The sequence below is a fragment of the Sphaerodactylus townsendi genome, linkage group LG09 (assembly GCF_021028975.2).
Source record: "Sphaerodactylus townsendi isolate TG3544 linkage group LG09, MPM_Stown_v2.3, whole genome shotgun sequence".
Taxonomy (NCBI): Eukaryota; Metazoa; Chordata; class Lepidosauria; order Squamata; family Sphaerodactylidae; genus Sphaerodactylus; species Sphaerodactylus townsendi.
In genome coordinates, this window is record NC_059433.1 from 80,341,401 (window position 1) to 80,356,288 (window position 14,888).

At 42.3% G+C, this 14,888-nt stretch overlaps 1 protein-coding gene across 1 annotated transcript in view; it reads left to right on the plus strand.

Annotated features, from left to right (window-relative positions):
- CSMD3 (CUB and Sushi multiple domains 3) overlaps positions 1 to 14,888 on the plus strand; it is a 751,931-nt gene that overhangs the window by 320,957 nt on the left and 416,086 nt on the right. The gene's annotated exons all lie outside the window — the stretch shown is intronic.

The following is a 14,888-nucleotide window of genomic DNA, read 5'->3' on the forward strand; positions in this document are numbered from 1 at the left end:
GTACCATATGGAACTCACAAGAAGTTGCAGGGGGCACTTTTCCCCCAACTGTCAAGGAGGCGGCCTGCTTAGGGAAACAACTTCACATCTCCCATAGCCCCCTCCCCACAATATTTCCTCTTACCTAGAAACTTCCACATCCAAACCTATCCTTGCATCTTTCTCTGCAGGAAATGTGTGAAAGCAAGGGGAAACAATGATACAATATTAACTGAGAGGAACTGATGGATAAATGCTCAAAGAATTTTGACAAAAAATGTTTAAACAATGAGGATAATGTGATGCAATATTCTTCTTAGTGCATCCCAAGAAAGACAGGAACCTGTAAAAGCAAGCAAATGTGTACAGCAATTTTTCCCTAGTTCAGCACAAATTAGAATAAGTCACTCTTTTCTCGCTTTCTGCTGGTGACCTGGAAAGAGGCTTCATACCTTAATGTTTTTGTTTGTCTGACTAAATTTGAACCAGATACAGAGGCTAACAGGCAAAATTTTGAAGCACAATATGGTGCCTTCTGTCCCTTTCCCTGCCTCTTTTTTTCTTTCTGCTTCTGCCTCTTTTTTTAGTTTGAAAAAAGGCTTTTCCTATTTTAATTTGGGACATTGTACTTAAATATGAATAATGAGAATAAAATAGGTGCTCCGGGGAGCTGTGCACACTATAAGGCCAGGGTGCCCAACTCTGGCCCTTCCATGCTGGTTGGGGCTGATGGGAATTGTAGTCCCTGAACAACTGGAGGTCTAAAGTTGGACACCCCTGCTATAAGGATTTTGCTAATTAGACACAGAGGGCATTTATGTTATTGTGATGTGGGAGGAACTGGACTTGTATTTTCAATTGATCTGGAACGATCTCTGCATTGCAATTTCCACAGGTACCTTTCAAAGGGTACATTTTCAAACTTGTTCTTTCTATTGTTTTACATGCATACATAAGCCTTTATTGGCATAGTCAGAAACAAATACATAAATCAGAAGCAATTTTCTATTGTATTTATAAGAAATACCAAGCTAATAAGTGGAATATGCTTAAAGGTGTAGGAAAAAAATAACGCATTTGTGCATTTCTGATGCACTGGTGAAGGGAAAATGTTCCTTCTGCAATCAATACTATTCTCCCTTTAAAAAAAAACTTTTTTATTCCTTTAATTCTGCATTAGAACATTGGCGCTGGAAAAAATGCATTTCGGTGTGTTTCTTTGCCTGCCTACTAGCGCACAAGAAATAAATAACAAGAGATCTTTAAATTTAAGTTTTTTTAAAAAAATGGTTAGAAAAGCATTTTATCTTGGTGTATTTATGTACCAGGGTACTGGCACTCATATGCCTAACTGAATAACCTGGTGGTGAGCCTGCTGGGTGACTTTGAACCAGTCACAGTTCTCTCAGAACTCTCTCAGCCTCACATACCTCACAAGGTTTTTTGTTATAGGGAGAGGAAAGGAAACTGCTTTGAGACTTCTTAATGGTAGAGCAAAGCAAGGTATAAAAGCCAGGTCAGCAGTATTTAGTAGCATGTAATGATTTTGTGACTCCAGTGGTATTTAGCTATATGACAGTTTCCCAAAATGTAAATCTAGAACTGCAGATTTTTCCCATTACCAGTGTCATTTGAGCAATTAGGAAGAGCAAACTCTGAGAAACAGAGCAGGCAAAATATTTCTTAAGTCTGCCATTCCTAATCTTTATCCCACGTTTTAGCACGCAAAGATTGGGTTGACATATACAAATATAAAAAAAGCTAGAACTATATGGCTATTTACTTCACTTATACATCCTGCAGTGCCAACAAGAGCTGTACCCAGAGTGCTTCATAATAATAACATTACATTTGTGTGTGAGCGCACGTGTACATGTGTTGGCCAATGCCATCTCAGTTTTATCTATACTGTACTTCAGTTTCTTCAGCCTATTGTCACTTGCTGTCTTGAGTTGCGAACATGTCTAGCTTCCACTGATAAGGCTGAAAAGCAGATTGGAGCCACAGAGATAGGTGTAACAATTTCATTTAAAATATGTCGATCCAAATTTTGAAGGAATCTGTCCTGGCCATTTTGTGTAGATGACAAACTATGTATGAGAAGGCTTAATGGAGACAAGTGGGACAATATATTTCCAGGCACTCTCTTTTATGTTGATATCTCGATATATCAATAGAATTTAGAGGTCGGTGTGTTCAGCTAAGCCCATGTAATAGAACTTCTTTTCTTTCACTTGAAGGAGCTGGCAACATGAAAGGGGAGTTAGGAAGAAGGCGTGGATGGCAGTGGGAAGGAGTGGAAAGGCTGACTGTGGGAGGAAGAAAGATTTCTGGGGCAAAGCTGTGCTCACTGGCAAATCTTCCCGCTCTGGGAGTGAAGCAAAATTAAAATTTTGTTAGAAGTGGTCTCGCTTGCTGCAGAGAGAATGAAAAGTGAAATCCGGGCTTGAAGAAATACGTTTGTACAAGAAATCATGCTACAACAGACATTCATCCACACCACATTGTGTATAACCATCCACTATGGACAAACCCCAGATATTATATAGTTTACAAAAACAGAGATCATTCTTAAAACCACTGGGCACCCAGGTAATAGCCTTGACAGCTGTCCCAGCACTCCAATGGAACAAAGCCTAACAGTTTTTAAAAGCAAAAAAAATCAAAATATCTCAGACACTCCAGGCTAATTCTAATAATAACAGTACTAACCAAAAATATTTATCTTTACCCTCCCAGATTGCGGTCACCTTGCAAATCTCTCAGCTGTCACAGTTCTGTCCTTGACTGACTTGCTAAGCAGTGAATATTTAAAGGGAAACACACATACATATTAAATGTCAGCCCACAAGTGTTGTTTATTAATCTTTTTAAGATATGCAGAAAAGTTCATGTTTTGATTGAGTCCCATTGGTTCCAAACAGTTTAATCTGAAAATGAAATAAGTCTTGAGTCTCTGTGGTGTTGTTATATGCTGATACCAGATACTGGTTCCTGGTCCAAAGTCCAGTTTTTGTGCTACCTGCACCAAATTGGGGTGCCACCAGGACAAATACACATAGAGGCTGTTTCCACACGGGCAGAATACAGCGTCCCAGGGATGCAAAAAACAGTGACGCGAAGCCGCTTCCACCCACTGCTATGCAAACGGCAGCAGCTGGAAGGTGCCATTCCCCCCCCTTTCTCGAATGCCTTACCATCCCTCTGACCTTCCGGCATGTCGCCAAGGCCAGGGGACATGCCCCCCTGCCCTGCGACTCCAGAGCTGTCGCGCAGGGCAGGGGTGTGTGTCTCCTGGCTTGGGAAATGCACTGGAAGGTCGGAGGGACGGTAAGGCATTTGAGGGACGGAGCAGCCTCCATGCAGGCTGCACCATCTTCCCCGCCCCTACCGGGACCATCTGTGCGAACGGTCCCAGGGGGTGCATCAGCATTGTTTACGCCAACGCACCCCCACAGTGTGGCCGTGCAGAAACGGCCACAGACAATGGGGCACAGATGCACCCAAAATAATCTTTAGACCATCCATCATCACACATCCCTACACTCTGGAGACTCTCCCTTGAAGAAGTGATCCAAAGACTATTTTGGGGTGCACTTGGGCTCTAGTGTCCGTATGTGCGTTTGTCCTGGGGTGCATCCCAATTTGAAGCAGATAGCTTAAGAACTGTGCTTTGAACCAGGAACCAGCATATGTCTCCTTGGGGTGCAGTGTCCCCTAAATGTGGAGGCATATGATGTATGGTGGCCCACACTGTATTTTTGGGCTCAGATCTTTTACAGTCTCCTCAATATTTGTCATTGCATTCACAAACCAAAAAGGTGCAAATGAGGAACTGGGAGCTGGGAACCAACTTTAGTCGCCTCTCTGACCCTTAAGACATCTGAACTTACTGATAACATTTGTATTCAACTTCAGCAAATAACAGTAAATACTGAGACTGCTGAACTGCATAATTGATTTTGTACAGCTATCCAGCATTTCCCTGTGCATGATTCATACTGCATTTTAAACACAGAAACCCTGTGTTTTGTGGGCCTGGAAATGTGATAGGCATGCTTGGTGAACAGGAAAGTCAGTTCTCTGCTACGGGTAGCCTCTGCCCAGCAAGAAAACAATTTGCATGAGCACAAACTGCGTGCAGTCTACCTAAGTCAGTGCCGGGGCTATCCAGGCACAGCAGACTGCAAGAAAATGAGCGTGTTGGGCATAAAGTATGTACAAAGGGCACAGAACTATGAAATTGTCTATAGACAAAAATTGCTTATTATAATGGTCCTTGAGATAGCTGATGGATGATGCCTCTGTTTACCTCAGTGACTGTGTTCATTGCTTGTGGAATCGTTGTCGGCATCCTGTTCTTGTTTATAAAATGCCCCCTTTCTCTTTGATTGGTTTTCCTCCTCATTTGAAACTGCCTAACCAGCAAACCTTCTCGAGCAATATTGGAAGAGATTCATTTTTTTCTAATTTGAATTTAGAACCCCGTTCAATATCTTGGGCTGAGGATATGAAACTAAAATTTTTTAATAAACACAAACCTCTGAAAGGTGACTGCCTTTTAATTCTCACTGAATTGGCTGCATACTATGCCATTAAACCAAAGGTTCTTTTAAATTCTTGCATTTAGTTCTGGGAAATGTTTGGGTACCATGGGTTATGGTGAAGTTTGTAGAGATAGTGAGCTGACTCAATAAAAGTGCTGTGTTCACAATGCCCATCTTTCTCACATTAATCACAATTAAAATAAATGGGAGATATTGGACCATTTTGTCTTCTCTGTCTGAGAAATATTTAAAGACAAATGGATTGTATGCTCCTTTTTAAAATTTAAAAGTTTGATACTATAAATAAAGAATTTGATACTGTAAATAAAGAAAGATTGTGGCCCAAGCTAGAAAAGTATACATTTTCAAAATACAGTTTATTGTATCTAAATCAATTATTGTATACTGCATACTAACACAACCCACATGTGCTAGTACTGCATACTGATACATGGGAGACCATCTCACATGTGTTGTTACACTGTCCTTTACTCAGGCTGTTACACTGTCCTTTACACAGCCCAATAACAGCGCCCTAGGAACAGTTAAAAAACCGTTCCTAGGGCGCTGTTTGCACAGCAGGCCCAAGCGGCGCAAAAACGCCGCTTTTGAACATTGCTCAGGGAGTGAGGTTTTTCAAAAGTGGTGTCTTCCACCTGCTGCCGGGCAAACAGCAGCAGGTGGAAGGTGGTGTTTTCCCCACACCAGCTCCAAATGGCTCCTTATCTCCTCCTGGCTTCCGTCGCTCTGTGGAGGCCAGGGGACACGCCTCCTGGCCTCCATCCCTGCAGTTGTTGCTCTGGCATGGGGACATGTTCCCTGGCCTCCACAGAACGATGGAAGCCAGGAGGAAGTAAGGAGCTGTTTGAGATGCTGCACGGATGTTTAGAGCTGCACAGCCAGCAGGGCCATTTGTGCAAATGGCCCCAGGGCTTGCATCAGCATGAACCATGCTGATGCACCTCTGCTGCTCTGGCTGTGCGGAAATAGCCTCACAGAAGTTAGGTGTGATGTAGTGGGATCTCTTATTAACTCTATTGTCTTATTCTCCAGTAACTATATTATTTTGAAATTGTTAATTTCTAACAATGTGGGCTAAAATAAAGAGGATGACTTATCAGCTTCTCATGCATTACTCTGCCAGTCTCGATTGCATTTCTTCTGTCTGATTTTAAGACAGCAGTATTTGGACTGTGTTTTAGGAACCATGCTATTCCCCCATGCTTCTTTAATTGAGAATGTCAGAAATAGTTTAAAAGGTTCTCTAAAAGTCACCTCCTATGTCATGGTTAATGTTCTCTTGCAATGCACAGACAGATTTTTTTTTTTTGGATTGTGCTCTAGAATGCGCTTTGATTCTCACAGAGATTTCCAAGAAATCTGTTTCATGTTCTATGCAGCCAGGGCTAGATCTAGGGGGGTAAGGGGGGCAGGTGTCCTGGGCAGTGGGCAAGGAGGGGGGGGACGACAGATTCTAAACACTCTCAGGGTGAGAAGAATTTTGAGGACTGGTGACTATTAATGATTCAGAATGCCTGATATGCCCGGTCTTATGCCCTCCTGCCTTGTGCTCTGCTCGGGTGCTGCAAGCCCTGGATCAGCCTGGAGTTGAATGGAGTGGAGGGGAAGAGGGTGAGCTCTTTTCTTGCCCCCCCCTTAAAACTGGAAACTGTGCTATGCTTGGTTTTGCCAAAAGCCACAAGTAGACCTGTCCCCTCGTGTGTTGGCTTGGACTTCCCCAAGAAATCTGTTTTTTATACCTTGGGAAATGGCGGGAGGAGGGAGACAAGAACAGAAGGCCTGTTCACATGTGCCAAGTCACTTCTAACTTATTAATCAATGACCTCCAAAACTTCCTTTCATTAACAGCCTTGCTCAAGTCATGCAAACTGAAAAGGTATGGCTTCCTTTACTAAGTCAATCTATCTCATGGTGGGTCTCCTTTTCCTACTGTCTTCAAAGTAGCATTATCATCTTTCCAGTAAGTCTTTTCCAATGACTAAAGCACAGTAGCTTTAGTTTACTCATTTTAGCTTCTAGCAGCATAATTACCAGATAAAGCTTTCTTGGGCCATTCTTTATCATGCTGTGAAGGAGGATGAGGTGTTTTGATATTTCCCATATCAAAATCTTGTGTGCTGTATTTAAAAAAAGTCGAGAAAAAAAGCTAGGCTGGAAAACTTTCTCCTTGGTTTTTATGTGTGCCGAGGGGTTAAGGGAATATTCAAATGTATATAGAGATATAAATAATTTAAAAGAGTTAATATTCATTAATACCTCCTAGAGGTCAACATAATTTATTCTATCATTTTAAAAAGTTGTTGATTATACACATTGATTTTATACATATACGTGTGTGTGTGTGTGTGTGTGTGTGTGTGTGTGTGTGTGTAGGGTTTTCAAGACAACAGACAAAAAGAGATGGTTTCCCATTGACTGCCTCTACACAGCAACCCTGGACTTACTTGGTGGTCCTCCATCCAAGTGCTATGCAGGGCTGACCAGACTTAGCTATTGATTGATTGATTGATTGATTGATTGATTGATTGATTGATTGATTGATTGATTGATTGATTGATTGATTGTATTTGTATACCGCCCTCCCCGAAGGCTCAGGGCGGTTTCCAACAAAATAAAAAGTTAAAACATCATATATATAAATTAATTAAAATACATAAAAATTAGACCTAAAGATGGCTTCCAGCTATTCTATTCCCCCCTCTTATATGAACCCAACGGAGGCCAGATGTTTTGCTTTTTGTTGCGAAGTTGATATCATCCCGGCTGGCCAAATGCCTGGCGGAACAGGTCCCGCTTTTACAGGCCCTGTGGAAACTTTGTAAATCCCGGCTTGGGGCCCCTGATGATCTCACCTGGAAGCCTGTTCCACCAGGTAGGGGCCAGAGCGGTAAAAGCCCTGGCCCTTGTAGAGGCCAGCCGGATCGCCTTGGGGCCAGGGATCACCAGTAGGTCCGTCTCCAATGAACGGAGGGGCCTAGAAGGGCGATATAGGAGAGACCGTCTCTTAGATATGCAGGGCCAAGGCCGCGAATGGCTTTAAAGGTCAAAACCAAAACTTTGGGCTAGCTTGTGTCATCCAGATCAGGGAATCCAAATATATACCTTCTCTGCAAGAAGGAAGGAAGGAAGGAAGGAAGGAAGGAAGGAAGGAAGGAAGGAAGGAAGGAAGGAAGGAAGGAAGGAAGGAAGGAAGGAAGGAAGGAAGGAAGGAAGGAAGGAAGGAAGGGTGGGTGGGCCTGAGATACCCAAGTAGATAGTGGGTGGCGAGAATATTCATGCAGTTCTTTGGTATGGAAGTTTTGGGTTAAACCAACATATTATGGGGAAAATCCTTAACAGTGACAAATTTTGAAATATTCTGAGTTTTGAGACGGGCAATTTTTTTGGGGGGGTGGGTGGGTATTGAAAACCACTGATTTAAGCACCAAGGCATTGCATTCAAGCTTGTTTCAAACCCACTTATTTGCCGACTTAGTCTAAATTTGCATATTTTGATAGAGCTTGTTCAAAACCCAATACACAGCAAAGAACACACAGCATATTCTGAGATGTGTGAGATATGTTACATGACCTTGATCTCACAGCTGGTCACTGTGAGCATAAACAAAATGAATTGATAGGGAAGAAGGTAACCTGGATTGAAAAACAAGTCCAAAAAAGGGGTATTATTTTCACTACTCTTTGGTTACTTTGCAGCAAAATTATTTTCTCTTTTCTTCTAGATTACAGTTCTGCTATAATATTTCTTCATTTAAATTAAGGTTTGGTAGGTTTGCAGATAAGATGTTTTCAGATAAGATGCAAGAGAGACATATCCCTTTTCTCCTTCCTCTGATTGTGTAATTGAATCAAAACTCTCCAAAGTTCTTTAACAAAATGAAACTTTGAGTGGATTAGATAATGCAGTTAACTAAAAGCAGATCTCTGTTCATTCCAAGATTACAGCCAAGATGGATAGGAGTGAAACTCAAATAAAGCATCCAGCCTATTTTTGATCCCCAGAGAGAGTTTAAATAGATTAATTTGCAGATCAGATGTTTTGGATTTAATCTAAACTATTCAATGCTGATTTGATTTGAATAAAACTTTCTCTGGAGAGATTAACTCATCCCAAGGTTGATCTCTATTAGACACATGTTTATGACATGAAAGTGAAGCCTCAGCTCCGGGAAGTGCAGAAAGAGAATGTGCACAGAATGACAACCACTTGGTTCTATAAATGAAAGGACAGGCACGCGAGCCTTTTATATCTGTGCCTGAGATGGATTGACTGGAGCGTTTGGGATGTGTTGTTGTTCAGTTATTAGAAGAGGAAGTTTATTCTTTAATGCTGTTTTCCTATTTAAAACAGTGGCAGTCTTTTTGTTTCTGGTATATTGCTTCTGAACTACGCTGGCAGGCTGATAAATCAGATCACCAACCATACATAATTTATTTCCGTAGGTAACTGGCTGTGCCGTACAGAATACAAATATGTTTTGAACGCTGCATACTTGACCGGGTTTTTAACTTACTCAGTGCATGAAATCTTTTATCTGTCTGTCCTGTTGGCCGTACCAGCTATATATGTGTGCTTTATGAAAAATGAATGTTAGGCATTGGTTGTAGATACGACACCACGCCTTGTTGCTACTATACCATTTTGTACAAGCCTGAGTGTGAGAGCATGCTGACAATCAACAATTAAAAATTCTGACCCTACAAGATTAACTTTGTGAATGTTCCAAAGCATGTGACTATGGTTTGTGTGTGTCATTCCGTAATCTACATCCGAATTGCATTTACGTGACTGTCAGCATTCATAATTGTGTACACTCTGTTGAAGTAATTTAGCATTTTTTTTACATCGTAAATAGTGTTGTTGCTGTTTTTAAACAGAGGAATATCTATAATTGGATTAGCAATCGATGGCCACAAAGAGTCTGGCTGAAAGAGCTTCATTTGTTTGGTATCATGTAGCAGATTCACATCTCGTCTCGCAGACAGTAATGGATTTTACAAAACATGATGAGCGTTGGGCTGTCTCTCTGACATTGCACGACACAGTGTCCTTGCTCTTAAATGATGTGACACAATTTGACTTATATCTTTCCTTGTAAACCCACAACTGGTTAATGGTTTTCTAGCAAGATATATTAGTGAACATATCTTCTAAGGACTTGTTTACATGCCTTTAATATTATCCGCCATAGTTTCTTTAACCTTTTTGGTATGAGTGGGAAGTCACATTTAGGTTAGGGTTGCCAACTATGAGTTGGGGAATTCCTGGAGATTTGGGGGTGGAAGGTGGGGTCTGAAGAGGGAAGGGACCTTAGTGGGGTATAATACCATAAAGTACATCCACCAAAGCTGCTGTTGCCTCCAGGGAAAGGGACAACTATAGTCTGGAAATCAGTTGTAATTATGGGAGAGCTTCAGGCCCCACCTATACCCTGTTTGAGGATAAAGATGACAGGAGATTTGTAAATTCATCCACCATTTCCTGGGCCATCTTTGTTTAAGAATGCTCTGCTTGGGTCCAACCTAGTGTCTCCAAGGCACTAAAACACAAGTGGAGCATTCTAGAACAAAGACAGTCCAGGAAATGGTGGCTGAATGGCGGCTGAATTCACAAATCTCCTGGGAGATATGTTGGGAGACCTTGACACCCTGTCAACCTAATCTATCTCAAAGGTTGTTGTGAGAATTACATGGAGGAGAAGAGAAGAATGTAAGCTGCTTTATGCGACACACAATTTAAAAAAGAAAGAAAGGCCTCCCTGCAATGGCAGGCAGATTCTCTCTGACTGTGGACAGCACAGTGGGAGGAAGGGAAATAAAGCGCCTCCTGCCTGGCCATTTGTGTGGGAATGGCTCCAACCTAGGATTTAGCAATTTTTGAAAATCCCAGATTGTGGGAAATAAAACGGGACAGATTTGTTTTGGGGATGCAACCTGTGCAAAGGCCCCCACCCCACCCCCCAGTTTGTATTGCATCCTATGCACATGCTTTACCTTGTGTGGAATCCACCAGTTCTTTGCATGCCAGTGGAATGCTTGAGGGGAACCAACACCACCCCTCTATTTGCTGTGCACACTTACCCTACAAGTGTCCAGAGTGCTGTGGCCAAACCCTAAACATACATGTAATCTGCCTATTGTTATTTTCTAAGTAGTGTTTTTCGGTGGCAGCAATGCTTCATTATAGGTCTGGATTATGTTGGGCTGTTACATTTTCTCATAATAAAAATCTCTTATGCATTTTTTTTTAAAAAAAACTGATTCATGTAAACCTTGATTTCCCAGTATGAAGGTACAAGGAAACATTGTCAGGACAAGAGAATCGATAGCATTTTGTTCCCAAGAATCCTTTGGTTACTTCAGTTTATTTCATGTTCTAATTAGATGAGGATTTGCCATAATAGGTCTCTGCTTCTGACTTCTACCCTCGTTAATGGGGAATAGATCTCAGTCTGCATACATACAGGTTAATTATGGAATAACTGTGTTAGAGCTGAGGGTAGAACTACATGGTTTCTTTGCAAATTCATATTCACAGACTTGTGTTTGATGATATGATATGGGAGATGATACACCTGTTTGGGTGTATCAGTGGATAACAGTTAAAAGAATGTTTAACCTCTCCACAGTCTATCATTTTATTGCCAATGCCTCTGCTTCCCCCTTCTGGATTTGGCTTTCTCCCAAATGGACTTCTTTCAATTTTGTTTAGTGGAGGAGGGGGAAAAAAACTGGGAGAAGGGAAAGGTTGGTGGGCAGTGAAAGGGTTAAATATTCTATCCCAGTAGTATTTTCTCTAATGACTCCCTTATTGATGTCATAAGAGACATTCAGTTCCTGACACACCTTATCCTGGTTTTCCTGATGGTGAATTGCATCTATACATAAGGATTTCTTTTTAAATACTCTTCTAATATAACCCATTGCTGTGCTTCAAACAGAATCTGGCACACAGCAAAGGAAGCCCTGCCAATGCGTTATGATAATAGCAAACAACAGCTTTATAATTTGCTTCGAAGATGAATTGATCTCAGAAGAAAGGGTGGAATGAGCAAAGATTTCACGCCAGCAGCCTGTCACCTTGTAGGACTACTTACAGGGAAATAATCCCGAACAGATTATGAGCTACTGAGATCAGACTTTTTTGTTTTTTTAAAAAGGATGGTTTTAGCTGGAACATTGCAGATATCAGCGTGTGCTTAATTAGAACAGCCTTTACCATAACCCAAAGCTATCAGGTCTAAGGAGTGATAATGGATAACTGCCTTGATACATGTACTTAACAAGTTATTAGTAATGTTAAAAATTGAAGCTGCTCTTTTTCTCCCATCAGTATTAGCAGGAAACCATCACTTAAGGTGCTAAAGCTTTTTTGTGTGTGTAAAATAAATCTATAATTTGGTTTTCTTTCCCACTACATTTTTGGCAGAGGATATAAGAATGGTCCTGCTGGATCAGATCAAAGGCCCATCTAGTGTTGCCAGCTCCAGGTTGAGAAATTCTCGGAGATTTTGGAGGTGGAGCCTGAGGAGGGCGGGGTTTGGGGAGCAGAGGGAATTCAATGGGTGTCCTGCCATACAGTCCACCTTTCAAAGTTCCCATTTTCTCCAGGTAAACTGATCTCTGTCACCTAGAGGTCAGATGCAATAGCAGGAGTTCTCCAGTCTCAACCTGTAAGCTGGCAGCCCTAGGCCCATTAGCGCAGCATAATTTTTCACACAATGCCCCATCAGTTGCCTTGGAGGACCAACAGTCACGCCATAGAGGCCAAGGCCTTCCCTTGATGCTGCCTTCTAGTGCTAGTATTCAGAGGTTTGCTGCCTATGCTTATAGGGGTACTCTTTACTTACTATGACTATTATCCATCAATGGAGCTATCCCACATGACTATGTGGCTCAGGATACAGTGCTAAGAACACTTTCCTGGGAGAAAGTCCCAATGAGTCAACTAGGACTTCTACTAGACCTGCTTGGGACTGCTCTGAGCTGTCAAGCATCCAGATCCTGGAAGAGAAAAAAAAGAGAAAAAGAGAAAACAACAACAACAACAACAACAACACACCTGGGTGCTGTGTGGTTTTCGGGCTGTATGGCCTTGTTCTAGCAGCATTCTCTCCTGACATTTTGCCTGCATCTGTGGCTGGCATCTTCAGAGGATGCCACAGATGCAGAGCCACAGATGCAGGTGAAACGTCAGGAGAGAATGCTGCTAGAACACGGCCATACAGCCCGGAAACCACACAGCACCCAAGTGATTCCGGCCGTGAAAGCCTTCGACAACAACACACCTTTTTATTGATGTTTTGTTGGCCACTGTTCTGTAACTAATGGGCAAGCAGCACAGTCCCCCTACATCTTATGATAGAAGGCTGTTGAAAAGGGCTCCAGTAGGGCACAGGTTGCCTCCCTTACCTTAGTTGACACCTGTCTGTCCAGACTGGATCTCCTCTCCACATATTTCTGTGGCTAAAAGCCTGGCTGAGGACAGCATTCTGGTTTCCAACTCAGCATCATTTTGTTTACATTATCCAGATCCAGTCATGTTAGAAGACCCCGGGCAGAATCTCATTTTAGCTGTCTAGCTACCTACCTACTCCTCTGGCCTCCCATACCTTGATTAGATACTTCATCCTGTCAGTCAGAACCTCTTGCCTCATCCCAGGACTCACAATGCCACTGAGTCTGACAGCTGACTTTCTGGCCAGAAGGGTCCCATTAACTCCTTTGTAACATCCCTTCTATCTGTGTCAGTGTCATGATCAAAAAGAATCCTGGCTCCAAGGAGAGCAGTACAATTTTTGAACTCCAGTAGTGAAATTAGCAGGGGAGAGCTGAACAGATTCCAACTCACACTGGGTTCAGCAGCCACACAGAGAAGGGCTGGTGTCAACCTCATTTTGGCGCCGGAAACCCTGCTGGAAGAAGCAGAGGCAGAACTGTTTTGTATTGGTCCAGAATGGCAAATGAAAGCAATGAACCTGGCAATTGCCTTCTGGCATGAAAAGAGTGGCATAAGGGTAGGTTTCGGCCAAGATCAAGATAAAATCCCTGCAAATGCTGTTTTGTCATGTCAGGCAGAGGAAAATAGATTAATGCAGAGGGATGACTGGCCAAAAAAGTTTGATTAGCAAAAGGAATGATCCAGTGTGCCTCTAGTTGTGACACCTTCCCTAGTAGAGTCTCTTGGGTGAGCTCAGTGTTGGGAATATTTCCCTACATGGGCCCTATGTCTTACAAGCATAGTGAAAACAAGAGGGTAATTGCTCTAGGAGTTGTTTGTCAATTGGAATATTAAAAGAGTGCTTTTGAGAATATAGTAATCTAATTTCTATATAGTTGAACAGAAGGCGAAGGCTGCATGTCATGCTCGAGGTTGTAGTTTGAACTAAGGAGGGCACAAGATTCCAAAGCAGTTGTTTGTGCTCTTTCCTTGATGGAGAGTCAGTGCGGTGTAGCGGTTAAAAGCAACATACTATGATCTGGAGAACTAGTGTTGATTTCCCCACTCTTTCACATGAGGTCTGCTGAGTGACTTTGGGCTAGTCACAGTTCTCTCAGAACTCTCTCAGCCCATGTGGAGGCAGGCAATGGCAAACCACTTCCAAACAACATCTCTTACCTACGTCTCTTACCTAAGAGGGCACCATCAGTCAGCGCTGACTTGATGGCACAAACACACCACATCCTTATCAAACTGGATCACAGTGAGCCCAGAATAATTTAATTTGCATAAGCTTCTTGCTATAATGGAGTAGGGGGTTGGCTTATGCAGACTAGTTGAAGTTATTAAAATTGATGGAATTCAGGAGACGGAGCTTGTAGATTTTGCTAAAGAACCCTTTACCTTTCTCCCATCAACTGAGCATTTCTCCTTGCCACCTTTTCCAGCTTCATGTACCCTCTTCCTTCTTGTTTTCACTATGTTTGTAAGACATAGGGTGCGTGCAAGGAAACATTCCCAACACTGAACTCACCCAAGAGCTTTTACTAGGGAAAGTGTCACAATTATAGGGACACTGGATTATTCCTTTCACCAAGCAAACTCTCTTTGGCCAGTGTATCTTAGTTGGGAGAGAAAACAAATAAACAAGACTAACAATTCTAAATCAACATATAGTTCTGCTAGGGTAGCCAGATCCCCTTTGGCTACTAGAAGAGGATCTCTGTGTGTGTGTGTTGCGGGGGCGGGGGGGGGGAGTAGGGTTGCCAGTTCTAGGTTTTGAAACTCCTAGAGATTTGTGGGTATAGCCTGAGGAGAACAATGACCTCAGTGGGGTAGAAATTGTACAATGTCACAGAGTCCATCCTCCAAAGCATCCATTTCTCCAGGAGAACTGATCT